Genomic DNA, 27,891 nt, shown 5'->3' with positions numbered 1-27,891 from the left:
AATGAGTGAAGGAGGAATGATTCTAAATGAAATTCCTTTTGGTTTCATAATTCATGATCTTTCCCTGATGGGAATGCTGCCTTTCTATGAGCTCTGATGAAAAGGGCAGTTTAATTGATAGAGTAGCATTGACTTTCACAGGATATTCCCAAGAGTAATTTTTTCCTAAAGATCCATAACTGGGTACATGGCAAGTTGGATATATATATATACATGTCCTCTGTTAGAAAGCGGCTGTTATTTAATATCTCATTTAAAATGTGCCAGAATTTCTTTATCTCTGAAAATTTGCTTGCTCTGCTTGAAACACTTATGTGATCTTTTTATTTTCAGTGTCATAGAGCTGACTGTTTTTCAAAAATTCAAGGCTATAGTCTTTGAAGACTAGGGCTTGCCCCATGTAACTGAATCTGGATGGATAGTCAGTTGGACCTAACCCCTGCACATTATAGCCAAAAGTAATATGAGATTTTAGCCATTCCTTTCCATGCCGTCAGTCTATAAATATACTGTCATGCCTCAAGCTATTTCATAATAGGCAGTGCAAATTTTATGCCCAAGGATAACTAAAATACTTCCTTAGTATGAGGGAAATGATAACCAAAGGTTTTCATGTTAATCTTTCATATTATCTTATTGAAAAATCATGGGATCTTGTTATAAAATACTTTCCTTCTTTTAAATAAAAAAGAAAATAGGAGATCACAACAGGAGAATAAAGTTGTATTAATTATGGAACGCACTTACTACTTTCTTATTATGAAGAGATATTCTTTAAAGTCTTTTGGTGCCAAATATTCCTGCAGCTCAGATATTTCTGAAGTGAAGCGTGACTTTTTTACAGAAGGACTTGTGAATTGAGCAGTGTTTCTCAAACTATGTTCCATAGTACATAAGCAATGAGAGGGCTTAGCAAGCTGTTACATGAAAAGATAATTCTGTGGTCAAATAAATTTAGGAAATGATGGATTAAATAAGAATAAACAAAGGTCTTTACTGGAGAAATTCCTATAGTCTTTAATATGTTAGTGTACTTTGAATCTCCAAGAAAGGCAAAGAGAATCAGTTTAGCAGAACACTGTACAATGTGAGAAATTCTATAAAACAAGGAAATACAATTTATTGTAAGGTGGAGAAAACAACTCTTCAAGCATTCATTTTTATTGTTTAAGTAAAAGAATAGACAACAGTAATGAATAGAAGTCACAAATTGATTAGAAAAAATGTTATATATTTTTAAATTCTTTAGTGCTTCTTTTAAAATGAGATTTTTCAAATTAGGATTATTTAGTGTTTGTGCTTGATTAAAATAATAAAATCTCTTTTATATGAAAAAGTCCCACTGGATGGAAAGCAATGTTACTGCATTTGATTTTCTTATCCACATCTGTAACCTCTGACTGTGTGATCGTATGAAAAGCATCATCCTTCATCAGGCAAGAGTATAGCATAATATGAATATGTCAGGAAGATGTAAAAAGTTTCTGACGTGTCAGATTTGTGTCTTCACATTTACAAAATAATCATAGCTGTTGCATTTACCATAGTGAAAAATGAAGTATGGTAATAAAAGTCACTCATTCATTCATTCAACAAATATTTTATTTCCCATATGTACCAGGCATAAGTAGTTATAAACCCTTACCCTTTTAAAATAATGATTAATATATGTGTAAAATTTATAGTTTCTACAGATAAATTATCTAGTTACTGGAGATCAGTCTCTCAAATTGTTTACTTACTTTTGTATTTTATCTGTCTATTTTGAATACTAATCTCAGAAAAAGTTTTCTGTGTGTATTGTTTCTATTTCTAGAGGAATAGATGAGTTATGAAACTAGTCCTCTATAGCTAACTAGATTTAATTTTAGCAACATTTCTTTTATATATATGTATTTTCTAAAATCGTGAGGTGTTTATTATATTATGCTTTTCACGCGGGCCTCTCACTGTTGTGGCTTCTCCCATTGCGGAGCACAGGCTCCGGACGCGCAGGCTCAGCGGCTATGGTGCACGGGCCCAGCCGCTCTGCGGCATATGGGATCTTCCCAGACCGGGGTACGAACCCGTGTCCCCTGCATCGGCAGGCGGACTCTCAACCACTGCACCACCAGGGAAGCCCCTATGCCTTTTTGGTATATGTGATAATATAACTACTGTCTATTCTTTTTAATTGTGCTTTTTAAAAAACAAAATGTTGAGAAGTTTGAAGTTTGCTTTTGAAAAGTTTGGTTGAATCAAAAGGGTGGCTTCTAGTCAACATTACAGTGGTAATTTGGTTATAAACTGTCCCCAAGCCCCTTTAAAAATGTAAAGAAGAAATACAAGAGCAAAACAAAATTCCACAGCCAACGTCTTGAATAAAATGAGATGATAATATATTCATAAGAAATCCAGAATATGGACAAATAGGACAAATTGGCAATGATAGCAAATGTAAATTATAAAATATTTACATATATGTATTCTGAGACCTGTCAGTCCTTTTCCTAGGTATATATTATATTTGAAAACTTAAAAAAATACATATGTTCATAGAAACATTGTTTGCAATGGCAAAAAATTAGCAACAACCTAAATGTCTCTCAATGAAAGAATGGATAGATGAACTGTTATATATTCATACAGTGAAATACAGTAGATAAAGATAATGAATTAAAGGAACATGGACAAATATGTAAGGTTCTCACAAAAAATATTGAGCAAAAAGTTTTTAAAAGACAGGTTGCAGAAGAATATTAAGGAATAATTATGTACAGTTTAAAATTTTTGCAATGAATATTATATATTAAGAATAGGCCCTTAAGAATTACTTAAGAAGACACATACACTATATATGTATATTTATGTGTATATATGTGAATATATAATACCTACGATATATTATATACATGAAATTCATGAAACAACAATCACCAAGTGTAGGATATTGTTTTCTCTGGAAGCTTGGAAAAGAATGCTTAGGAAGGCTTCCACATCATTTTTAAGTACATTAGTAACATCTCAGTTCTGAAATAGGTGCTGGCTCCATGACTAATTATTGTATTATTCTTTACATTTTTTAGTGTCTTAAATATTTTATAATAAATTCAAAAAGTCAAGCTAAACTACCTTCCTCCCTGACTCTATGAGGTAGACCTCTTCAGTTACACCTGTGACCTAAAGCAAATACCTGTACAGTCTCTTTTGGTACCAGTCTCCAGTGTATTTACTTCTCTGTGAAACACACCTATAGATATCTACCCTTTCCCCATTCTCATCAGGGGTAGTTCACCATTATTATTTAATAACATTTGCCAAGTAGGTATAAATAACATGCTACTCAGAGCCATCATAGGACATGATCCTTTTCAAGAAGGCTCATTTTTGCCCTGAATAATAGCCTGGCATCCAGTCATTTACATCAAATAAAGCTTTTTCTGCTCAGGATGGCAGAAAAAGAGTCAAGGAATAACCTTTTGGTTCCCAGGTCTCTTGCCCAACAAGACACAGTGCCTAGTGTGCCCCCTTAAAGGTCCCCCAAATATCAGCACTTCACATGAAGATTTGTAACTGCCTCTTTTTTCAATTTTAAAATAAAATGACTAAAATATACAACATTTTCAAATGTGGTTGCTCCATACTCTTAGACTTGTGGCTATCATCACATTCCCCAAAACACTGTCTCTGATTACCATTCCTCCTTAGTGGAATAAAAAACTGTTTTATATAGCATGACCCTGACCTATCTTCGTTATTTCCAGTATAACCAGACTTTTTCATTCCAACATGTTTGCAACTCTGGGAGACAGTGTATACTGACATGGAGATTTATCACCAGAAGCTTCCCAGTGGAGTCAGTGGCAAGAGATAAAATGTGGTCACAATTCACATGTGTTTGAAATGAGCATTCCAAAAGAAAATGATTAATTTCTACTTAAAACCCAAAGGATAAAATACCATACTCACAAGCATTACTACTTTTGCATTCGCTCAGTCTCTCCTTTGCTCAGTTGCTTTTGTGTACCTTTTCCTCACTTTTGTTGTTTTTTCCCAAGCAATGAACTGTCAAAGTTTTGTTATTCTCAAGAAGAAACTTATAAATGTGTAAAAGAATTTTATTCTGTCATTGATGCCTTCAGAAAATAATGAAATAAAGTAGAGAAGAAAAGGTAAAACTGAAGTAACGTAAAGCTCTAGTACTAAAAAGTACATTAACTACCACTCCCTTCAATATCCTCATTTTGAAACTGTGGAAACTGAAACCTAGAAAGGTTAAGTGCCTTCTCCCAAGTCATTTCACCTGTGTTTAGGGTTTAGGAGGCCTGGGGATCCAGATCTTCCAGTTTCAAGGGTTGGAAATCTCTACCCCTTAGGATAATGCCAGAAGTTTTATTATCAGGACTCAATGCTTTTAGCTTAAAACTTTGATCAATATTAAAATGCTTGTCTCCTCTCTCCCTCCAAAAAGTCCCAAAGTTTCTGTCTGCTATACCATGCCACAAAGGAGCTATAGATGAGGAAAGAAAGAGAACAATTTATGTAATAAATATTTTAACCATCAGAATATCAAAGAAAGTGACTTATAAATGTCAGATTGCAGAAGTACTTGAGATACGTTAAAAAATATTTGTATATATGCTTGTCCCATATGTGCAAAGTAATGCACAAGGGTCAATTAATGGTATATGTGGCAAGGTTTCTACCTATGTATTAACTATCAATGCGATGTTATTTAGTATTTACACTTTACTTGCTATCAAAAAATATTTTCTTGCCCTAGTAACATGCAGCATCACTAAACAGCAAACTAGCAAAACCATTTACACAATAATTTAAAAGAAAAAAGTCAAAACACTAAAATACTTCCATTCAGATCTACATTCCCAGGCTTCAGGCATGGTCTTCATTACTGAGGATACAAAGGTGAATAAGATCTGGTCGTTATCACAGAAGATCTCATATCCTAATGGGCCATTATTGTAAAGCAGGCAAACTGTAGGAAGAACTTGATAATGCACTCATCAGAACATCTGCAAAAGACACAGGCAGTCTGGAAATAGAAAAGAGCTTTTCTTTAAAGTTCTAAATAATTTTAGAGAGCCCAATAATTTCGCAATTAGAAAGGATCTTAAGAGGTCATGTATTCCTACACTCTAAATAATTTTCTATTTAATACATCTCCGCTAAGTGCCTCTTCAGGCACTGCTTGACCAAATCATTACTGATGCTATATTCCACTTTGAAACCTCTCTAATAACTAAAATCTCCCTTAAAATAAATGGAATTGCCCCAGAGCATACATACCACTCTATGGATTCAAATGGGGTTCCATTTAAAGCAATTTCCATATTCCACTGGCATACATCCCACACTGGCTCACATAGAAACCCTACTCCTTAGAAAATGCCTCCCCCAATCCCTTGTATTTCTGATTATTCCAGAAAATGTCTCACAAGTAATACTTATCAATGGTTCAGATCAACTATCCAGTAAATGTCATGTAGAACCTGCCACATCTGCTAGGCACACTTACCTCACACAGGGACCTTGCCAACATGCCCCCTATTCACTGGGACTGGAAGTGGCTGGAGCAACCCTGAGCTGTGCAGAGATATTTTGTCTCTCTCATTTTTGTGGTGTATTCTGTTGTTGCTTTTGTGGCCCATACCAGCCCTCCCCAACCTAGTGCTTTCCTGAGTTTTTAATTAATTGCCCAGCCTCATCTCCCTTCATAGGACAAATCTGACTACAGAGGTAGCTGAGTGCCAAGATTAGTGCAAATGTCAGACACAATACTGCACTCAGAAATCCTCCTCCCCTACAATTTTCTAAAGTTTTGATACTTAAAGCTTCTGAGTTATTCCTGCAAATGGACTTCTGGGATCATCACACCAATTGATCAATCAGATCTAAATCCCACTGCTAGGCACAGCTTAGACTCAAGCTTGAACCTGTGATAGACTTGAATTGATTAAGGCTTTGCGTCTTGTTCATTCTAATATTCCCTACAGGTTAGCACAGTGCCTCACATGTAGAAAAATGATAATAAAGGCATATACTGAATATTACAGCCTTGTAAGTAATATATTTATTTAATCCTCATGGCAATTCTATGAAGTAGATATTGTTATTATTCCCATTTTATAGATGAGTAAACTGAGTCATGAAAGGACTAATTAATGTGTTTGTGATCACAAGGATAATAAGTGGTGAGTTAGGGATTTGAACCCAGGCAGTCTAACTGCAGAGCTGGTAAGCTTAACCACCACATGTACTGCCTTCCCAAGCACACACAGAAGAGGCTCAAGAAAAGTTTTGAGGAAATGACTGTAACTGTCTCATGTAACATGAACACACTAATTCTTGACTTTCCTCTGGGGACATAGATCAAACACGATAGGCATTCACAAAGGAGACAATCACATATTTAAAGACAATTCTCATATCCTTCAGCCATCATAGAGATTTTGCTTTTTCGGTCCAAATGAGAACTTAGATATTGGGTACCCAAGAATAGCTGTAACGCTCCAGGAATCTGAAAATGTCTCCATTTCCTTTGGGAGAGTGGTTTGCTTGAATCCTTATTCAACTAGTTTTGGAGAACTGTTTTCAACGCTTTGTTTCTTCTGTCCTTCCCTACATCCCTATTTCCCACCAGGGTCTTTAAATCTCCACTCCACTGGCAAATATGTAGAGCTGCCTCCTGCACAGCAATCTGTGCTCTTCAACTTTCCCATCCTCTTCTCCACTCTGTCTGTCCTGTGTCTAGCCACTGGCTCTTCATGGGCTCCAGAGTGCATGCTATTCTGGCTCTTTCAATCTTAGAAATATTTAAAGTAGATTTATTTACACAAAGGTTGTGATTTATTGAAACAATGTATTGAGTCATCAAGAGACTTTGCTTTTAATAAAATGCTGATAACTAGAGAAGAAAATGCTTAATTCAAAGAAATTAATCCCTAACAATGGACTTTAAGGAGTGTTGAAGTCTAGATAGGACTGTAATAGTTTTAGGATAAGATAACTTCTTAAATCCCAAAAGAATAATAACTGCAATGAATTATCTTATGTCTGGAAAGTCCTTTACCTTATTCAAAACTTTTAACACCTTCAGATTTAAGTATTATTATCCACATTGGGAGAAGACAAGAAAATTTCACAATTTGCACAGCTAATAAGCATAATTGAGACTTGAACTCTGACCATTTGCCATTGCTTTATTGTTTAGTAGTTGACCTTTCGTAAATTCAGTTCTATGGTGAATTCCCAGGGTAATATCCAGTTAACCTGGAAAACTATTTTGAGTTATGATGAAAATAATTTAAGGACACCTAGCATATCTTCACTTTAGCGACAGTCTTTAAGGCATTAACTGCAGAGAGGAGATTTGGTGACCCAGATGAAGGGCTATGGTGGACAGGTTTAAGGATGAGTGAGACTTCCTCTCAAACCACACTGTGTGACAAAACAGCTTTTTGATGATGAATGAACTAAGCTCTGATCTGGAAATCTGTCAGAGAAGATGATCTCTACCTGAATGTGGAAATGGACATAAGAAACTTGGCTACATCAAAATTTCCTTCTATCATTAGCATGTTGTTTGATTTTCCTTGTCTGTCCTTCCACTTCCTTAGCTGTTAACTGAAGCTGTCCAAGTGGATCAGAGCACCTCAAACCTGCAAGCTCATTAGAACTAACTGGGGAGTCTTCTTTCAAAATATCTGTACCCATTTCCCTTTACTCTCTTCTAAAACTCACAAAGACTCCATGCATTCATATTTACAGTTCTTACATAAATTTTTTAATAAGCTTTTTTAAAAATTTTATTTATTTTTGGCTGTGTTGGGTCTTCATTTCTTCGTGTGGGCTTTCCCTAGTTGTAGTGAGCTGGGGCTACGCTTCGTTGCAGTGCATGGGCTTATCATTTTGGTGGCTTCTCTTGTTGCAGAGCATGGGCTCTAGGCAGGCAGGCTCAGTAGTTGTGGCTCATGGACTCTCGAGCACAGGCTCAGTAGTTGTGACACACGGGCTTAGTTGCTCCGTGACATGTGGGATCTTCCCGGACCAGGGCTCGAACCCGTGTCCCCTGCATTGGCAGACGGATTCTTAACTTCTTAACCACTGCACCACCAGGGAAAACCCTTACATAACTTTTGACTTTACCATGTTATGCTTAAACTTTTGGAAGGTATTGTCATCCTGAGTATAATAGGGGAAATGAAATCAAAGCATGTCAAAATAAATTTGTAATATCATGACTTTCAAGGACTATAATTATTTTAACTAGAGAGTGGAACAAATAGATAAAAGGTTAACAAAATGCAAATAATATCAGAAGTTTAGCTGGCTTTATTTCATTTTACTAAAGATATGAGTTGATATACCATTGTGGCTTAAATCACCTCAGGTTAATTTTGTCTTCTTTTCTTATAAAAGGTTGTAATCATACAGCTGAATGTTTTTTTAGTTGAATTCAATAGAAATAATTAAAAATTCAGATAATTTTTATATTATACACATGACATCAAACATGTTTGATTAAATTTTAACTAGTTGCTTCAGCACTATTTCTTTTTTATTTTTATTCCATTTTGTCAATATTTTAAATCCCTTAATTACTGATACCATATGTTTCATTGGGTAGGCAAGAGGGAAAATTTTCACCATGACCTGACCTCTCACCAGTTTTATGCATCAGAAGAAAAATCTTTCTAAAAGATCAAGATGAGCAACAACCAAGACACACTTTCAAATGGTACTGTTGACTGAGAGCACAGTGAACAGTACCAAACTGTTTACAGATGTTACACTTGGCCTCTTTCCCAGTGCCAAATATTTGCATAAGAGATAAAGAGCATAATCTATTCACATATAGTGACTTTCCTCTCTAAAATCTTTTGAGGTTGGTTACACTTTAATAAACATTTGCTCTTGAAAATTGATTTCTTTCTTGAAGACCATCTGCAGCTATGTAGCTAGGCATTCATTCCTTCCTTTTCTTCAGTACTGGATATTGGCTTCTTTCCATCAAGTACTCTCTTGCCACACTGCCAAAGGCCCAGGAGGCTGCATCCCTGAAACAGGGAAGGAAAAGGAAACCCTGAGAGATGTAGTGTGGTATTCAATGTTTTCTTCAGGGCATTATATAACCATGTGGTGCAGAGGATAAGAGGACAGATTGGGAAGTTCAATGATCTTTCTGCCAGTCTAGCTTCACCAGTTGTGTGATCTTGAATACATTACTAAGCCTTTCCAGACCCCTCTTAACTCCTCTTCAAAATGAGGATGATGCTACATATCTTCTTCGAGTTGTTAGGATGATTAAATGAGAGACTGATTATGAAGATTAAATGCTCAATGAAAGTTAGCTGTTGTATTCCTGCAATGTGTCAAGAGTATGATATGGAAGTGCTGATATGGAAGGAAAGAGTGCTGATATGGAAGGAAAAGTGGCTGTTAAATCTATTGAGAGGTAGCAGCTAATTTGTGTTCTGGGAATTAAAGAATTTATGTCATGTCTACCTTAAAATCTAAGGTGCAAAAATATACAAGCAGCACATGCAGCTCAATATCAAAAAAACAAACAACCTAATCCAAAACTGGGCAGAAGACCTAAGGAGATATTTCTCCAAAGAAGACATACAGATGGCCAACAAACACATGAAAAGATGCTCAACCTCACCAATCATTAGAGAAATGCAAATCAAAACCACAATGAGGTATCACCTCACACCTGTCAGAATGGCCATCATCAAAAATCTAGAAACAATAAATGCTGGAGAGAGTGTGGAGAAAAGGGAACCCTCCTGCACTGTTGGTGGGAATATAAATTGATACAGCCACTATGGAGAACAGTATGGAGGTTCCTTAAAAAACTAAAAGTAGAACTACCATATGACCCAGCAATCCCACTACTGGGCATATACCCCGAGAAAACCATAATTCAAAATGAGTCATGCACCCCAATGTTCACTGCAGCACTATTTACAATGGCCAGTACATGGAAGCCACCTAAATGTCCATCGACAGATGAATGGATAAAGAAGATGTGGTACATATATACAATGGAATATTACTCAGCCATAAAAAGGAATGAAATTGAGTCATTTGTAGTGACGTGGACGGACCTAGAGTCTGTCATACAGAGTAAAGTAAGTCAGAAAGAGAAAAACAAATACTGTATATTAACACATATATATGGAATCTAGAAGAATGGTACTGATGAATCTAGTGGCAGGGCAGGAACAGAGACACAGATGTAGAGGATGGACTTGTGGACACAGTGGGGGAAGGGGAGGGTGGTACAAACTGAGAGAGTAGCATTGACGTATATACACTTACATGTATAAAATAGATAGCTAGTGCGAAGCTGCTGTATAGCACAGGGAGATCAGCTCGGTGCTCTGTGACGACCTAGAGGGGTGGGATGGGGAGGTGGAAGGGAGGTCTAAGAGGGAGGGGATATATATATACATATAGCTGATTCACTTTGTTGTACAGTAGAAACTAACACAACATTGTAAATGAATTATAATCCAATAAAGATGTAAAAAAAAATCTAAGGAGCATAAAACTTATTTTTTAAATTTTTATTCATTTACTTATTTACTTTTTGGCTGCACGAGGTCTTCATTGCTGCACACGGGCTTTCTCTATTTGCGGCAAGTGGGGGTTACTCTTCGTTGCGGTGCGCAGGCTTCTCATTGCCGTAGCTTCTCTTGTTGCAGAGCATGGGCTCTAGGCACGTGGGCTTCAGTAGTTGTGGCACGTGGGCTCAGTAGTTGTGGCTCGGGGGCTCTAGAGTGTAGGCTCAGTAGTTGTGGTGCACAGGTTTAGTTGCTCCGCAGCATGTGATATCTTCCCAGACCAGGGATCAAACCCATGTCCCCTGCATTGGCAGGCAGATTCTTAACCACTGCACCACCAGGGAAGTCCCATAAAACTTTTTTGAAGGGTTACATACAAGATAGAGATGGGAGGATATAGTTTTCCAAGTGCATCTCTTCTGTGAAGAGCTTAATGTTTTTTAGTTTAGTGGTTTTCAAACCTACCTAATTATGAGTGTCTTCTGTGGAGCTATAGAAACAAACAAAACAAACACAAAATATGACTGGGTCCAACTATAGACCTATTCTATCAGGAGGTCAGTGGGTAGGGCATAGAAAATAATAAGAGCTCTCCATTTAATTCAGATGTGCAGTCAAAAATTGCTTGGATTTCTAAATTCTTCTCCTTGTGTTCACAGAGCTGGATGTTAATTATTACCCTGAGGACTCTTAAGGAAGTCATATTCTTAATTTAATTCATCTACAGAAATGAAAAAAACCTATAAGATAAAAAAACCCAGATAGCTTTGGGTTTTTAATAAAATAGTATTTCTGTGAAGAAAGAAGAGCACTGATGAAAATATGTCAGGAAGTAATTAATTTTTAGCTGGTTGACATGGAGTTTGAACTAAAATGAAAAAAAATTTTAAGTTTAAAAGAAGGTAATAAAAGTATCAGCATGTTAACAGAAATACAAAGTTAACTGAAGGCAATAAAAAATAAAATTCTGGAAGCAGAAAACTGAATCAAAAATATTGAAGCCAATTTGAGAAAACTTTCCATAATATAAAGATTACATGAAAATAATGAAAAGAAATGAAAGGATAAAGGATAGAGTATATATAATTTAGGATGAACATATTGAATTTGAGAAAGAATAGAAGCAAACATGATTGAAAAACAATTAAATATGTAATTCATGAAATGTTCTGAATTGAAAAGAGAGCTCGTTTCCACCCCAGGCAAAAAAACTCTTTTAAATAACAAGTTACTAAAAAATTTAGGATTAAATTATTTAAAATACCTAGACAGGTAAAAGAATAGGTCATCTACAACTTACAGATATTAAGCTGATTTCAAAATTCCCCATAACACTAAATATCAGAATTAAATGGAATGATTTTATGAAGCTTATATTTAAACAATTTAATACACATTCAGTATGTGGAAGTCACAGGAAAAATATCCTCAGATACACAAGAATGAAGAAAATGAACCACCCATAAGTGTTTCTGGAAAATTTTCTTAAGAATATATTCTAGTAACACTAAGGAGCAAAGCACTCATGACATTTTAAAAAATGCAATAAATACAGCCATCACTTAAGTAAAGGAAGACGGAATAATTACTATACCTACAATTAAAATCTCAAGTTCAAATGCCAAAAATAATGTTTAAACATTAACACCTCACAATATTTGTGGAAATCTGTAATTCTTGATTAAATTTATAAAAAAATTATAAATGGGTATAAGAGGGAGAGTAAAAAGTCCCAAATTTCACATCTTATAAAAACAAGTGACATATTTTCTTTCCTGCTTGGATTTTTTTTTTTAAAGAAATATTTGAATTGATTTGAGTTTCAATATTTATTTGAGTTGATCTGAAAGACTTAAACACTCAGAGAATTTTACTGAAAGCTAAAAACAAAGAAAATATCAATCATATCGTAAAACAGCACAAGGAAACTAGAAAAAAAATTTAGAAAACAAAAGGAAAGTACTCTATTAAGAGGGCAGAAAAACAAACCTCACCAATAACAACCAATATAAATTATTTAATCTCCTTTAGTAAAGGACAAGGCAATTTGTTTAATAAACAACTATATTCTGCTTACAAGAGATGTATGGAAACCAAAATGGTACAAAAAGTTGATAGTTTTAACATTTGATAATAAGTACATAGTAGGCAAATATAAATTAGTATCAGAATATGCTTATATTAAAATCCAACAAGGTAAAATTAATGGCAAAACAAACTAAAAGGACAAGAAGGATCATACTATCTTGATAAAAGGAAGTTCACAATGAAAACAAATAGTGATACATGCAAGAATAAATTCACCCAAAACACCTGTAGTGCAATAAATTAATATTGTTATCTATAAGTTTGGGTTAAATGTGATAAAAAATAATGGCATAAAGGATTTGACTAACATCATGCTAATAAAATAAGAAGTATAAAACATTGACTTCTACAAACAAATATACCACATTTACATACAGCCATGAAACATACTGAAAATTCTCAACAAATTCTAAATAATAGAAGCTTTTGGATAACACCCAACCATTCTGCAGACATATCTAAATTTAAAAGCAAAGTCATAAACATAAACATTCTATTAGCTTGATATGTGCTTAAATGTCTTTTCATACAACTGGAACAATAAAAGCAAAAAATATAAATGCAATCTAAGTTCAATAAAAATAAAGATACTAATATCATGCTATATAGGATGCAACCAGAATTATATTCAGAACTAATAGTGTAGGCTTATGGCATTGTATTATTTAAAAAGAAGCAAATAAGCATTCAACCAAAAAGTTTAAAAATTTTTAAAATCTGTTTTCAGAGAAAAGTAATAGGAACCTCAGCCAATTACTAAGAAAGTAGAAAAAAGGAAAGAAAAATATAATTAATGGTTCTGATAACTGATTCTTGAGGATAAGTAAAATAAAACAAACTAAAATGAACAAAATTTTGTTTAAATTCTAGTCTAGAAATTCAAACAATACAAATAATTTAGAAATCAAAAATGGAACATAATAAAAACTGAATTTACAGTAAGCTTCTTAATTTTCAGGGCTTTATCTTATTCACTGTATTCATGTATAACTCAGCATAGCTATAACCTAACATCTCATAGGTGTAGCAGGCTCTCATAAACTCTCTAAACTCTATAAATATATAGAGTGGATGAATATGGAAGATATTCAAATAGTGTAACAAGGCTGTGTACACATTAACTCCAAGAAAAATTTCCAGGTTCAGAGAATTTTATGCTTAATTTTTCAATCTTTAAAAAATTACATGCTCTTTTTTCTTTTTTTCTTGTGGTACGCAGGCCTCTCACTGTTGTGGCCTCTCCCATTGCAGAACACAGGCTTCAGACGCGCAGGCTCAGCGGCCATGGCTCACGGGCCCAGCCGCTCCACAGCATGTGGGATCTTTCTGGACCGGGGCACGAACCTGTGTCCCCTGCATCGGCAGGTGAACTCTCAACCACTGCGCCACCAGGGAAGCCCTTACATGCTTTTTTATTTGTCCTAGGACATAGAAAATATGGGAAGCTTCCTAGTTATCTTATGAAAGTAGTAAAACATCAATAAAATCTGACAAAAATAGAGAATAAAAAAGAAAACAAATTATCATATACAGGCACAAACACAAAACAAGCAGAACGCAAATGAGAACACTATCTCATGTACAATGGAACAACAATGATAAAGTTCTAGTGAAGTTAATTAAAATTTTAAAATGAGAGTTCACCATATTGAAATAAGTTTCCTTCCAGGGATGCAAACCTGATGTAATACAAGGCTATATAGCCTATGGTTATGAGTATGACCTTTGGATCCAGGCAGCTTGATTCAATTCCCTGTTTTCTCACTTAGTAGCTGTGTGATCTTGAGCAAATGACTTAACTTCTCTGTGCCTTTGTTTAGTAATCCTTAAAATTGGGACAATTATAGTATCCATCTTAAAGAATCAGCTGTGAAAATTAAATGATATGTAAAATACTGAACATAGTGCCTGGCATCTATCAGTGTTACCATTATTATTATTACTGTTATTTATCACTGTAATTATTATTTCAATTTATAATCCCAGGAGCCATCATTGTCAGATTTTTATTCCAGGGCAGTGACATGTACAATTGCTGCAATGAGTTGTTTTATATTATTTTGTTTAGCAATATGAGTAAGGAAAATCAAAGGAGAAGAGAAGATCATGGCTATTATAAGTGAAAATATGTCTAATTCCAATGTTCTTTTCACAGGCCCAAGAAGCTTTCCTTCATGGTAGGTGTGTGTCTCATTCGTGGCCCATGGTTGAGTCAAGTCTGGGAAAAACTGAAGCTCTGGGGTACATCTATGCCTTTGGCCCAATGACATAGTGCAATCATGATGTACTTAGACTGGGGTGGGAAGATTTTGTCGGCTAATACCTGTGACTAGTCAGGAGTAAAGCCGGCAATAAAGTGGTGGGTAAGCTACCTTCCAAAATCTAATGGTAGGTTTGGAGGGGCATTGTCACTGAGATTTTAAAGGGGGATTGTGTTTACTGAGGAAACATGGCAAGTGGAGACGAGAGATAACCTAGTATATGTCCTGCTTTATCCCACCAGGCACAGCGAAGGGCTGTTTGCCTCTTTTAAGTCCTAAATGCAGATATCAAAGCCTGTACTTGCTCTTTACTGTACAAAATAAATTTGCCTCCTTCCTAACTTTAAAATACGAAATGAGGATCAAATTATTGTCTCAGTTATTACAAATTGTTGTGCTAGTGAAAAGATTGTCTTCGTCTGGGAACCCCACAAGCCCAACAAGGAATAAATAGTCTTTCAATCCTATGAAGTGATCTGTAATCTGATACAGTTAGAAAAAATCTCAGACTTTGATTCATCACCACTGTGCTCACTACTATGTCACTGCCCAACAGTGTCATAATTTCACTGCCACTCAAAACTGTGCTGCAGTCATAGAAAAGCAGCAGCTGGAACACTGGTGACCTATCCTAAAAAATAATTGAACAGGAAGTGAAGAAATACCACCTCATAAATTTCATCCAACCATATATAACTGTCTTATTTTGTACGATGACTGCGCCTCTATTACAATGTTGAGGCCAATTAATTTCTCATGGGCTAAAACTTGGCTTAAGATGGTTAGCTCTTCTCCCTGGGAGCTTCAGAAACTCTACCATGGTCACAATACTCCCTTAATGGAGATTAATATGAAAGTTAGATTTACATTAAGTACCAGCATCTCTAAGAACAAAAGTTTTAGCTTTTGCTCAGTTTTCGGAAGCTGATCTGGATGCCTGAAACAAGGATGACCATAAAATTTATGGGAGAGATTTGAGAGTGAAAGGGAGCTCTAAAATAAGTTTATATTGGGCTTCCCTGGTGGCGCAGTGCTTGAGAGTTCCCCTGCCGATGCAGGGGACGCGGGTTCGTGCCCCGTTTCGGGAGGATCCCGCGTGCCACGGAGCGGCTGGGCCCGTGCGCCATGGCCGCTGAGCCTGCGCGTCCGGAGCCTGTGCTCCGCAAATGGGAGAGGCCACAGCAGTGAGAGGCCCGCATAACGCAAGGAAAAAAAAAAAATAAATAAAATAAAATAAAATAAAATAAAATAAAATAAGTTTATATCATTTTGGAAAGTTTATTTATTGTTCAAAATATTATTTATTGTCTAAAATTTTATTGCATTATGTTCATGGACCTACACAGCAATTCTATTCAAAAATTACTTTCAAAACTGAAGTTTTGGAACTTCCCTGGTGGCACAGTAGTTAAGACTCTGTGCTTCCAATGCGGGGGGCCCAGGTTCGATCCCTGGTCGGGGAGCTGGATCCCACATGCATGCTGCAACTAAGAGCTCGCATGTCACAACTAAAGAACCAGCAAGCCACAGCTAAAGAGCCCACCTGCTGCAACTGGGGAGCCCACATGCTGCAATTAAGGAGCTGGCGAGAAAAAAGAGGGGGGGGGGGAGCCGCAACTAAGGAGCTCGCCTGCTGCAACTAAGACCTGGTGCAACCAAATAAGTAAATAAATAAATAAAATGTAACCAAGTAAATAAATAAAATAAATAAATGTTTTTTTTTAAAAACTGAAGTTTTTTTCTTAAAGCTAATGTATATATTTGTATATATATATATTAGAAAGAAAATTAAAAGATTATACTGATTATATAAACTATTAGGAAAAAAATTCTTGGCACATATTTACATATTTTAATCAGCTTCTTAGCTGAATCTGTCTAATTCCATGTCCATAACCAGAAGAATGTGTTTTGTAAGATATGGACTTACTATTTTTATTTTTTCCATGAGACAGTCTGCAACATTTTTTTTTTTTTTTTTTTTTTTTTTTTGGGGGTACACGGGCCTCTCACTGTTGCAGCCTCTCCAGTTGCAGAGCAGAGGCTCTGGACGCGCAGGCTCAGCGGCCATGGCTCACGGGCCTAGTCGCTCCGCGGCATGTGGGATCTTCCCGGACCGGGGCACGAACCCGTGTCCCCTGCATCGGCAGGTGGACTCTCAACCAGTGCGCCACCAGGGAAGCCCTCTGCAAAATTTTTGAATTAGAATTCTATGTTTTTAAAAAAAGTTGAAATCATTGACAGCTTAATTAACTATTTCTTTGTAAAAGAAGTAAGAAAATAGTCTTTCTAAATGTGCTGAGGAAGCTGGTAATCTCCAAATAAATTCTGCTAGGTAAAATATATTCTCAATTCCAATTTATTTTATACTGAAATGGGTAAATATTTCAGCCCAAATATTTTCACAGACACTGCCTTTTTGCTTCCATTTAATGTAGCTTCCTTCAACAAATATTTTTGTAAGACGACATTTGTCAGATAACTTGTCTCTGTTTACAATTTTCTTGAAAGTTTACCAAAATTAAAAGCTGCAAAATTGTAGGCTTTCTCAATTTTCTTTTATTCCAATACAGGACATAAATTTATTCGATTACAAATAGGAGATCTATCAACTAATTCTTCCCACAAGTCAGATGTTCCAAAGCTGTTATGCAATTTCAAAACTAAATTTTATACTGTCTGTAATCTCATTCTTTGATTTATTTATCTCTTCATTGCATTTGTAGAGATAGATGCTTTCCTGTTTGCAAGATACTGTCTTCGAAAATTTCAATTTGCTGAAAGCTTCAAACTGAGGTTACTTTTCTTGCAGTACCATTTGTTGAATTCTTTGCTTAAAAATTCCAGCTGACTTTGAACAAAATTCAATCAAAATTTAGAGAAATAATTTACAAAAATATTAATATCATCGTTGGACTTTAGGGATGATTTATAAAGTAGTTATTCGAAGGCTCAAACATTCCTGAAGTCTTTTTTTTTTTTTTTTTTTTTTTTGCGGTCCGCGGGCCTCTCACTGTTGTGGCCTCTCCCGTTGTGGAGCACAGGCTCCGGACGCGCAGGCTCAGCAGTCATGGCTCACGGGCCTAGCTGCTCCGCTGCATGTGGGATCCTCCCGGACTGGGGCACGAACCCGTGTCCGCTGCAGCGGCAGGCAGACTCTCAACCACTGCGCCACCAGGGAAGCACACATTCTTGGAATCTTATTGATGAGATGTTGCAAAGAGAGAAAGAATATAGTCCCATGCTGAAGATTTTTTAAAAATTCAATATTAGTTTTATTACAAAAGTTTAGTCATTCCAATTGTGTACATATAAAAATCTTTGTACATTTTGAGAACTGTAGCTTCAATTTCAACTGGTAGAATGTTACAGCTTATTCGGATGAAATTATGAATTATGTGTACATCCCAAGCAATTCCAAACACATTTCTCTTCCATAGGTTTCTTAATTTAGTGAGAACATTGTTGTTACCATGGTGATATGCTCCACAAAATTTCCTACTCATACTATCACCACAAAAACAAATACTATAGGGTTTCCCTGGTGGCGCAGTGGTTGAGAGTCCGCCTGCCGATGTAGGGGACACGGGTTCGTGCCCCGGTCCGCAAAGATCCCACATGCCGCGGAGCGGCTGCGCCCGTGAGCCATGGCCGCGGAGCCTGTGCTCCGCAACGGGAGAGACCACAGCAGTGAGAGGCCTGCGTACCGCATAAAAAAAAAAAAAAGCAAATACTATAACTTCACCGTTACACTTTTAACATTCACAACAATATCAGATGTTTCACCTTTGGAAGAATACATTCCGAAAGCTTTACTTTGATTCCAGCAACCATGTGAAAATAGAAAAAGAACTGTTATTGGAATTAACTAATTTTCAATTTGAAGCATCTGCTGATACAAAACTGACATTCTTCGAACTTGAGAAGTTCTTCTACTAATGGAGCCACAGCATTTTCTGCTATTACTTCCCGCTTCATGCATGCCCCAAATCTTGGAATTGAAAATGAGCAACATGAACTTAAGCCAACAGTCAGTTGATCTAAATGAAAACTCATGCTTCAAAGAGTGATAAGTAGACACACCATTTGTGGTGGCCTATGTAAAATTTTCCTTTTGGACACGGTCCTCCTAAAATAACAAAGTTTGGTTGATGCTGCTGACTTCCTAGCAGATTTCATTTGTCCTCTAGTTTTCATTTGGTCAGTGATATCACTATGGCCTTTGTGATGAATGGAAAATTTAGTAAGTATTTTTAAAATTAAACATGCACTTTCATGGTTGAGGTCATTGATGACAGAAGGATTAATTGCAAAATTCAAAGAATATTGCCAAACAATATGATAAATAGCTATAGAACTACAATTGGTAGATGGCATCACTATAGGAAGAACATTCAAACTACTTGCTATACATTTTAAGACAAGACTGCTCAGTCTCTATTTCTATGCATATGTGATATATATATATATATATATCAATGGCCCTTCTTTCTGGGATACTGGTGGACTTATGACTATGGCAGGTCACATAGGCTTTAACACAACTGGGTATTACACCAAGTGACTAGCAGGGGAGGAACATCTAATTCTTCTTCCGCCACCACCAGGACAAAATGAGTTAGCTTTTGCACTGCACATTCTCTTTGAATCTGGAAAAGATTCTTAAAAAATTAAAGAGAGGCTACTACTGGTCATCATTCAGTGTATATGAATTTAATACCTACTGCCAGTAAGAAAATGACAGGAGCTGGAAATAAAATAGATATCTACCACACCTATCCTGGCTAATTTTCATACAACTATTAATAATGATACTGGGAAAAATTAAGATACTTGGACATATGCAACTGAACAGGACATTAGGACAAATAAAAGGTAAACCAAGACTCCCCTCTACAAACTGGGATCACCATCCTTCACAAACACAAGCTTCTAATGGCACCACATACTTAGGAAGCATTTACTAAGGGCTAAGAGTTGTGGTATTTTGGAGCTAAAATGGTGACCAAGATATAACACATACTCTTCAGGCTGGTCCAGTTTGCAGAGTTCATTTCGTAAAGCAAGCAGCTTCAGAGGCCATTTTCGCGGTTGACTCCTTTGACTTAGACCTGCCTCAAGAAGCACATCATTCCCTCTGCCTCTGTTGGCTTTCAGAACTTTCCCAGTCCTCACCCCAAGGGCTCTCAACACCGTGGAGCACAATGGACAGCATCTATGTTTGTGCCGTTTTGAGGATATTATCCCTTCTCAGCACTGAAAGGACATGCTGTTGCTGTAGGTAGGCTTTCTCACTCAGCCTCTTCTCTTGGTGCCACTCAGCAGCTTCGAGAGCAGCCAAAGCCACAGGAATGTCAGGGTGATTATTGGCCAATGTCAAACTTACTTTGGAGCAGAGGCCCTTTAAGTTCAGGAGACAGATTTACCTTTCCTACAGGCTTAATAGAATTAAACAAATCAGCACTTCCTGCTGAAGGCGGGCTGCACAGCCACCAAGCTAGCAGTGTCATTAAGAAAGCACATGTGTTTAAAATAAAATTGTTTCTCACAGTAAGTCTCAAATACCTGCTATTCTGGCGTAATTTTTTATTTTTAAGATTCTGTCAAGCTGTGATGACTTTAACCTTATTCTTTGAAACACTCTCCTTTCCCCTCTCTTCCTCTATTCATCTAATAAATTGAATTTCTTCTACTGAAAAGAGAAATAGAATATAATCAAAATATACTTGAGGATCAAGCTGGGGTCATTCTTTTCCTTCCTCATAAGATATTTGCACCCCATTTCAATCAGTGGCCCCACTGATTATTCTCACTGCCAAACAAGAAACACTGGCTTCCTCACTGCTCTTAGTTTATGTAAGTTGCCAGTCTCCAGGTTTTGTCATATTTTTCTAAGAACTGATCTTTGCATTTGCTCTTTACTCTTCATTCCCATGCTATTTGTCCAATCTGAACCTAATAACCTCTTCTCTGTGAGAATGAACCCAAATTTCTACCTTTACTATTCTGATGTTGGAAGCAGATAGAGCCAGAATGGTTGACTCTCTCTACAGCTCTATCTACTAAGTAAATTTGAGCAAATTATTTAATCTCTATGTGCCTCAGTTTTTCATCTGTAAAATGGGGTTTATAATAGTACATGTTTTCATAGGTGTTGTGAGGATTAACTAAGTTATATTTAGAGCACTTAGAGAGGTGTTTGGCTGTTATTTCTTGCCCTATCTCCTCAACTTTAGGGAATCAAGTAGGACAGAGACATCATTTATTGATAGTCAAAGTAGAGAAGCTTTGAAAAGTGCTTAAGGCAACTCTCACAGCAAGGTTTATTTTAACTGAAATAGGATCAAAAAGAGGATCAAAGTAATTTTACTAGAAGGAATATGAATTTGTCATGCAGAAGGGATGGTGGCATTTAGAAGGAAATCAGTCCTCAGGGTTTGAGGACGTATGTGGGATTTTAGATACTTCAGAAAAAATGACCCCAGTCTAGAATGCACACCATGCACCAACAATCAGAAGTTTTCTCCATAATTCATTCAAATAATTTATTCTGCTGTGATCAATGTGTTTTTTTGAACACTTCAACCATAGATGTCCAAATTACTCTAAAAAGATGTTACCAAATACACATCTGTCAGTAATTTTTTCCTTAAATTATTCACATATATATATATAACAAATATGATGAAAAAAATCCTTTATATTAACTCAAGCCTAGACCTCAGAAACAGAGCAATATTTCTAGACAAATAAGAAAGTCAAGCTTCCACCCATCGACTTGAGAATGCCAGAGGCTCAAGTTCTGTACCACTGATCGGAAGGCCTGGAAGCCACCCTTCTTTTACAAGATGTCCATGGTCATTGCATCCCTTCTCACACATACATCTATCCGAATGTTTTAAAACTCAGGCATTGTTTTTGTTACAACTCACACTTTTGCTCATCTTACATTGACCAAAAAAATGTATCTTCTCTTTCACAAAATGCCATCTTTCATCAACTGCCTGACGAATGACAACTTTTGAGCCATTGTCTGGTAATTCTGCTAGTTGCCTGACAGAAAATGTCAGGCTTTTGCCAAAGCAGTAGTGGTTAATATCTAGAAGTAATACCAGGCCCTTGCTAGGGAGAGTACATATGTGGCTCTTTTCTGTAATGCTAAAAAAACAAAAAATTAAAACAACAGCTTTATTGATATACCATAATGTTTACCCTTTAAAGTGTATAATGTGATCAATGGTTTTAATACATCTATACAGTTTTGCAATCATCACCATAATCTAATTTTAGAACAGTTTTACCACCCCCCAAATATATATTGTACCCTTTAGCAGTCACTCCCTATTTCTGCCTCCTATTCTGAGTCCTACACAACCACTAATCTACTTCCTTTCTCTATATATTTGCCTATTCTGAACATTCCATATACATGGAGCTATATACAATTCGTGCTCGTTTGTGACTGGCATCTTTCATCCCTGGTATGGTATGTACCAATACTTCTTTCCTTTGTATTGCTGAATAATATTCTACTGTATGGATATACTGTATTGTGTTTATCTATTTATCATTTGATGAACATTTTCATTTTTTGTCTACTATGAATAGTGTAGATATGAACATTTGTATACACATTTTTAAAAATTAATTAATTAATTCATCTTTGGCTACGTTGGGTCTTCGTTGCTATGCATAGGCTTTCTCTAGTTGCAGCAAGCAAGGGTTACTCTTCCTTGCGGTGCACAGGCTTCTCATTGCGATGGCTTCTCTTGATGCAGAGAATGGGCTCTAAGCGCATGGGTTTCAGTAGTTGTGGCTCACAGGCTCTAGAGCGCAAGCTCAGTAGTTGTGGTGCTCGGGCTTAGTGGCTCTGCAGCACGTGGGATCTTCTCGGACCAAGGATTGAACCCGCATCCCCTGCATTGGCAGACGGATTCTTAACCACTGCATCACCAGAGAAGTCCTGTGTACACATTTTTTGTGTTAACATATGTTTTCATTTCTTTTGGGTAGATATCTGAGCAGAATTGCTGGGTCATATGGTAACTTTATGTTTAATGTTTTGAGTCACTACCAAACTGTTTTTCAAAGTGGCTGCATCATGTTACATTTTCAGTTGTATTAGGTTTCAGTTTCTCTACATCCTCACCAACATTTATTACTATTGTCTTTTCTTTTTTTCTAAATCACAGCCATTCTGGTGGTTTTGAAGTGATTGATAGCTTATTGGGCTTTTGCTTTGCATTGTGCATTTGGTTTGTATGACTGTATGAAGTTGAACAACTTTTCATTTGCTTATTGGATATTTGTATATATTTTTTGAAGACTTAGCTATTCAAATCCCTGTTAATTGGGTTATTTGTCTTTTATTATTGAGTTTTAATAGTTCCTTAGATATTCAGGATACAGATCCCTTATCAGATATGATTTTCAAATAGTTCCTCCCAGTCTCTGGGTTTTCCATTTTTGTTCATGACATCCTTTGAAGCACAAAATTTTTTAATATTGATGAAGTGCATCAATCCATTATCGTTTGTGTTCTTGGCATCAAAGCATTGCCAAATCCAAGGTCACAATGCCAAGATTTTATTTGATCCTTGTTAAAAAGGGAAAGGGACCCAGTTGTTAGGCATTGGGATTCTTTATCATGACTACTCACAAACATTGACTTTTGCTTAGTCTTAATAGATGTCCTTAAGCTGTCCTGGCCCGGTCTCTCTTCCCACTGTGTTGCCACCCAAAAGTCCCCAGGCACAGAAGAGCAAGGCAAGAGGAGATGAGTTGATGTAGACATTCGGAAGAGCAGCCTCACTAAGAGGAAGTCTAACAGGCAATTAAGGGTGAATTGTGATGTGCAATGAGAGGATGCTGCGGTGACAGTAAAATGATGTCCCCTTCCCATATTTACCTTGATAAGGAGATATTTTCTCTGACTAGTGCAGCTGGAATTGCAGAAGGGAAGGCGATGGATACTGGTAAGGAGATATATATGGGATGACTTTATAGCAGAGACACACAATTAATAATTCTATAATAAAAGTCTTTGGCAAGGAATTCTGATTTAGAAAAGTAATCTCAGCCTGCAGGAAACCACTGCTGACTTCACAGCTGCTTCATGGCTCTAATACAGGTGAATGGCAGGAGAAAGTGGACATTGCAAAAATTCTTATTTGTCAAAGCCAGTGTATGTTACCAGTTCCCAAGGAAGCAGAATGACTTCTACCTTTCAAATGTCATGTGAATGCCCCTCATCAATAAAACTTGACCTGTATCTAGACTCCTTTTAGTAGGCGGTCTTGGAAAATTCAGTTCCCAGGCTTTTAGGCCTGTGATAAAGGGGGGCCAGAGGCAAGGTAGAATGGATGCTGTCTGCCATATACAATATCCATCACAGAAACGTTAAAGAGAGGAATTAGCATTATTGAAATAAAGTGTGACATATAAAGAACAAGTTAAAGTAAGTCTCTGAGACGTAGAGGAAAAGAGCAAATTGAAAAGGATAAGGGGACATACAGCAGAAGTAAATGGCCCAGCAATCAAGTATATACATATTTGACATTCCTGAGGGGTAAGAGACAATATTGAAGAAAGTAATAAAAGTCAATTTTCCTCACATGAAAAATTTCCTTATCCAAGTGTGGATTGAAGTTCATAAGAAAAACACAAAAAATTCACACCTAGATGGGGTCTAGCAAAATTTGATAATTTCAAGGATTATTTTTTAAAAAGATCAATAAACATGCTCAAGCAGAATTTTTAAATGTAAGTTACTAATGCAAGAAATTTACACGCTACAAGTGAATGTGTAAATTTATACACTAAAAATTTCTATAACTGTCATTATCTTGATATGAAACTTCTATGTTACTTATGGATAAAAATGGGAGAGTACTTAAACTGATTTTAATTTTATCTGATGTACACAGTGCTTTTAGGTGAAATCTTCAAGCATTTTTCTATCAGGCACTATTTCACCCTTTTCAAGGCTTCTTTTTTCCCTCCTTTTTCCCTCAATAACCTGTATGCCCAGAGGAAAGCATCCATGTCCTCATGATAGGCCTCTCTGCAGCCTCTGATCTGCATAGACCCTCACTTGCTCCACTGGAAAGTAAGTCCTTTATTTCACCTGGTTATTAGGCATGTTGTTTAGAGAGTAACTGTTCTCAACTGTTTTTTTTTAGGGTATAGTGTAGACAAACCCAGCTGGTCTCTGGCAGGTTAAAAGAAAAAAAATGTATGAAAATATAGCCTACTTTTTTTCCCCACATTCCTGAATAAACTTTGAATAACTACTAGCAGTTCCTTCTTGTCTTTATTTATTTTCTAATTATTTTGCTTTTTAAATTTATAAAAAGATAGGATATAGGTTCATTTCTTGGTAATTAAAACAGAATTAAAAATCAATGTTCATAAATTTTTAAGTGTTGTAATGAACTTTCTTATATATGGAAAAAAAAAACAAATAAGGCATAGCTCACATAGCAAAGGGAAAAATAAATGTTAAAGCATGAAAAATAACGACAGAGAAAAAGGCCAAACATCATCTGTGACTCTCAATATGAACTAGTTAAATCCTCATATTTAAAACTTTTCAGATCAGGGTAGAAAAATTCACCTCTTTGCTACTTACAATAGCTGCAGTGACATAGAATAAAAATAAAAATAAAAGGATGATCAAAGACTTATTTGGCAAAAACAAAATAATAGAAAGCAGTCCTGGAGGAATAGATGGCAAAAGGTTACATTCACTGGAAATTTCACAACTTTAAACATACACATTTTTAAACAAGAATTAGCAAAACAGTGAAATAAAATAACTAAGAATAAAAGAAAAAATAATATTTTGAAAGCAAAGTTTAATGAATTAAAATCAGGAAAAAATAGATGAGCCCATGGATTATTGGCAATAAAATTAGAGAAGACAGGTTTCTAGAAAATCTGATTAAGAAAAAGGAGAAAATAATTGAATTAGAAAGAAAAAGGGTACAAAAATCAGAGTAAAATGTATGCAATTACAATCAAGAGCCTATGTATGCAGTAAATATGTAAAACTGTGAAATGGGTGCTTTTCATGAAAGATATAAACTAAAAATAAAACTTTATAAAAATTAGAAGAATCTGAATTGAATAATACCCAGAGGCATAATGAAAAACATTTCCAAAACTTCAAATTCTCCAGGGATTGTTTTACTAGCAAATTATTTGAAACTTTAAAGGAACTAGTAAACTCAATTCTGTATAATTTGTTCCAGAACATAGGGAAAAATATGGAAAGCAATCAAATCTATTTTATGAAGCCAGGATAATTCTGACATCAAAACCTGACAAACATTATACAAAAAAATGAAACTAAAGACAGATCTCTCTTATGAATATAGATTCATGAATGAAGCGATATTAGGAAATATATGTGCCTGGCATTTATTAGCCACTCAGTAAATGCATCCTACATCAGTAAGTAAGCAAGGCTATCCAGAACGCATTTCCTTCACTTCTTAGCCCCACATCTACACACTTAATTCACGTATGAACCCATCATCTCCTCATTTAGTTCTATTCCAGAGGAGGGAAAAAAAGTCTTTTGTTAAACATAAAAGCTTCCAACTACATTCTGGATCCCATTTATAAGCAAATCAGACTCCCTGCTTTGTCAGTTACTTCTTTGTCAGTTACATGTAGCCTCTTTCTCTCTATTAACTGTTTCCTTCCAGCTCATAAAAATGCTTCCTCAGTTCTGCATCCTCCTTCATTCATCACATATTTACTGAGCAATTACAAGTACAAGGTGTCAAATGCACTCAAAAGTCATGACCAGATTATACGCAACCATTGCCTTCAAGGAGCTTTCCATCTGGTCAGGGGCCAGCTAAGTCAGCAGTTACAAGGCAACTGTTAACATGTGGCCATACACAGGTACTGCTAGAGCTCATTGGAGAGGGGTCTAGGAACTCTTTTTCTCTAGTCAGGGCCATGTGGTTATCATTTCCCTCACTGATGATCTTCTAAAAAAGGGTAGCTTCCACTTGTCATCCCAATGCTTCCCTTCCCATTAATACCTCCTATAGATCACTCCCTCCTTGAATGTCCCATGACTGTATGCTCTTCTGCTTTTACTTTTTCTTCTTTAGCCTTTATTTTCTATTCTCTTTTGTAAACTCCCATTCTTCCATCCAATTCTTTATTACACATAAGCTGTGTTTCAAGGGAACATGGTTGCTTTTATCTTCTAGATTGGCATGCTCTTTCTCAGTGCACGCTCCCTCTCATCTAGTGCCATGGTTCAACTACTACCAAAAAAAGAAAATAGATGTTGGGTCTCAATCTCTACCCACAACATATATCTCTCTCTTCTGAGGTCCAGATTCAAAACTCTAACTCTCTACCTAATCTTTCCAAATGAATGCCTAACTGGTACCTCAAATACATGTCCAAAATGAATGTAGTATCTTTTCAAATCTACACAGTCTGCAACACATTCTACATACTCTATTCTACCCATTCTATGACAATGAAAAGCATCTTCATTTCCTTCTCTACTCCTCCCCAATCAGCTTTGGACATCAGGTCCTACTAGAATCTTTCAAATTTGTCTCTTTTCTTCTATGACCACTGTCTCAAGGTCAGACCATCAATATTTATTACTTGGATTACTATAAAATCCGTTTAAATTGACTACTTGCCTTCATTCTTGCACCTCTCTAATATACTTCTCTTTTTTTAAAAAAACATCTTTATTGGAGTATAATTGCTTTACAGTGTTTTGTTATAGTTTCTGCTGTATAACAAAATTAATCAGCTATATGCATACATATATACCCATATCCCCTCCCTTTTTTTTTTACATCTTTTTTGGAGTATAATTGCTCTACAATGGTGTGCTAATTTCTGCTTTATAACAAAGTGAATCAGTTATACATATACATATGTTCCCATATCTCTTCCCTCTTGTGTCTCCCTCCCTCCCTCCCTCCCTC

The sequence above is a fragment of the Lipotes vexillifer genome, unplaced genomic scaffold (genome assembly GCF_000442215.2).
Source record: "Lipotes vexillifer unplaced genomic scaffold, Lipotes_vexillifer_v1.1 scaffold756, whole genome shotgun sequence".
Taxonomy (NCBI): domain Eukaryota; kingdom Metazoa; phylum Chordata; class Mammalia; order Artiodactyla; family Lipotidae; genus Lipotes; species Lipotes vexillifer.
The sequence above is the reverse complement of the archived record's forward strand: the minus strand, read 5'-3'. Positions refer to the sequence as shown.